Consider the following 2,842-nt stretch of genomic DNA (forward strand, 5'->3'; position numbering starts at 1 on the left):
TTGGCAAAAAAAGATCAGGACAAGTTCAATCAAAACAGATTTTCTCTTTAAAAAAAATCTTGTTCTTTTCGGATATTCCATTTTCCAACAATTCCAACAATTCCAACAATCAGTTAAAGTTTTTGAAGAAAACTGATCAGTTAGAGAAAAGGTTTTGAACGAAACACTTAAAGCTCTAAACTGAAATAACTGATTTTTGAAAAGGTAAGCATTTAAAATACTTACTGATCAACTGAACATTGTAGTCAGTTGATACCACGTGATCCTGGTTGAATTATCAGGATGACTTCTTCTTCAGATGAGTATTCGGACTTTATTGCATTCCACGTCGGCGATCGTAGAAGCAGCAGTTGGTTGACCACCAGTCAGCAAGACTTGTCACATCCCACTATCCCAATGACGGGTTAACCGGGGTTATGACTTGGGGTGAACAATAAGAAATGGAAATGGACAATTACTTAACATTAAAGTATATGGAAATGTCACTCATAGATAAAATGCTAGGATCATATATGATTATTTGGATACTTATAAAACATACACATAATTGAGAACTGATTAAGGTGGTTACCCAATAACACGTATCACAACTTCATATCATAGAGCTATCCTAATCAAAGTGTTTTGCAGCGGAAAACGTGTGAGATATACATATGAAGATGTATACTCAAGGTTACATTTCTTGAAATGTCAAAGGAACACCCGCTCAACATCATTCCATTCCATCAACTGCTCAACCTGCACATTTAGAAATACATGCAGGGCTGAGTATAAAAATACTCAGTGGGCATAGCCGAAAATACATTCATGCATACATATATAAATTGAACTGCCATAACAGTAACACACAGGGGTTTTCTTAAATGACCTGCGCTTACTAAAATATTTCTTTCATTTTCATAAAGTCGATCGGCCGATCATTTTCCTTCATATGATCCATATCTGTTCCTTTCTGTCACGCGCCGGGAAGGAGGCCTCCTTACCACGGACGCCAAGACCGGTCGCAAGCGACTCGCGGTCTCCATAAGTGTACACGTTAACCCTAGCTAGCGACCTTTGTCTAGCATAGGATCCCAATTGGATTTCCTTTAAAGTTGGCGAACCAACACAGATAGGATACATATAAAAACATAAACATTTTTGGCAGTCAATCATTTCATAAACATTTCATTTTCATAACATTTTCATTTTCATAAAGGGCATTGAACATATAAGCATTTTATAAGAACTGAATAAATAGTCAAAACATATCATGCATATATATTCGCATATGAGGCCTACGTCACGCAGGGGATCTCTATATACGTAATAATAAAATAATGCCCACCTGTATAGGCAAAGCCTGTCGTTTAACCTTATCTCTGAATCGGAATAGCAGTGCTAATCCTTCTGATGCTCGAAGCCTACAAGAAATCTATTCTCAATAGGTCTCCTTGTATCTAATCTTAAGTCATGGTGTAGTGCTTAACATTCTATGATTCACTTAGCCGGGTTTTCAAAATTTAATAAATAAATACTTGAAAATATTTCTCTTGAGTTAAGAACACCAACAATATTCTTACTCATCTTTCTTTAATGATTGGAATTATAATTAAAACCAATTAAATACTTTTATTCTTATTGCAAAATATAATGCAAATCATGTCATGTTTAGCATATAATAAGTAATTTACTTAAAATATGCACATAATAATAAGAGTAAAATTTTGAAGTAGCCAAAATGAAGCATAAAACACAATTTATGGCCACACATTGAAAAAACACAAATTTTGGCCATTTTTATAGCTTTGGGACGCTTTTGCCCTTAATTGGGCGGACTGGGTAGGGTCAGACACGCGGGTCGCGTGCCGGGTCGGGTTAGGCACTTATGGCACTATTAGTGCCATAAGTGCCAAGATGGCACTTATGGCACTAATAGTGCCATAAGTGCCATCGAAAATCCAAAATAAAACCAAGTAAAATAGTCATTTTGGCACTTATGGCACTATTAGTGCCATAAGTGCCAACGAAATTCAAAATAAAACTAAGTAAAATGGTCATCAGCACAAATACAGAAACAACAACATCATTTAAACCCTAAATGGAACATCTAAACCCTAAATGGATAATCTAAACCCTAAATGGAACATCTAAACCCCAAATGAATAATCTAAACCCTAAATGGAATATCTAAACCCTAGGGGGAAGTGTGCACTTATGGCACTTATGGCACTATTAGTGCCATAAGGGCCATCTTGGCACTTATGGCACTAATAGTGCCATAAGTGCCTAACCCGACCCGGCACGCGACCCGCGTGTCTGATCCTACCCAGTCCGCCTCATTAAGGGCAAAAGCGTCCAAATCAATAAAAATGGCCAAAATTTGTGTTTTTTCAAATGGTGGACAAAATTTGATTTTCATTCTTCATTATGGCCATTTGGGTGGATTGTTTCTAATAATAATATAATATTATTATGCAAATTAAAAATAATTAATCAAACTTAATAAGTCTAATTAATTAAAATAGTGCAGTTCATTTAAATAGAATCTGCATAGCTCATTTAAATAAAAAAAAATACAAGGGCCAACCATTTTTTTTTTAAATGCAGCCCAACAAAAGAAATAAATAACCCCAACCCAATAACTAAATAAAAATCGGCCCAGTTGATTAAATGAAAATGACCCAATCAGAATAAATAAAAAAAATCTCGGCCCAAAACTAATTAAAACCCAGCCCATCACTAATTAAAACCCGGCCCAACACTCAAGCAAAATCGGCCCACAATACAAGCCCAACTCTCAAAGCCCAACAGCCAAACCCTTCTTTTTTCCCCATCAGTCGCCTCTCTCTCCCTCTCAGTC

At 36.1% G+C, this 2,842-nt stretch overlaps 1 long non-coding RNA gene across 1 annotated transcript; it reads right to left on the reverse strand.

The window, feature by feature from the left end:
• Positions 1-486: 486 nt before the first annotated feature.
• LOC131022374 (uncharacterized) lies at positions 487-1,685 on the reverse strand. Its single transcript, XR_009101250.1, has 2 exons — positions 1,328-1,685; positions 487-738 (listed from the first exon to the last, which is right to left on the reverse strand). It is a non-coding gene; the product is annotated as an uncharacterized LOC131022374 (long non-coding RNA).
• Between the last annotated feature and the right edge of the window lie 1,157 nt (positions 1,686-2,842).

The sequence above is a fragment of the Salvia miltiorrhiza genome, chromosome 4, assembly GCF_028751815.1.
Source record: "Salvia miltiorrhiza cultivar Shanhuang (shh) chromosome 4, IMPLAD_Smil_shh, whole genome shotgun sequence".
Lineage (NCBI taxonomy): Eukaryota > Viridiplantae > Streptophyta > Magnoliopsida > Lamiales > Lamiaceae > Salvia > Salvia miltiorrhiza.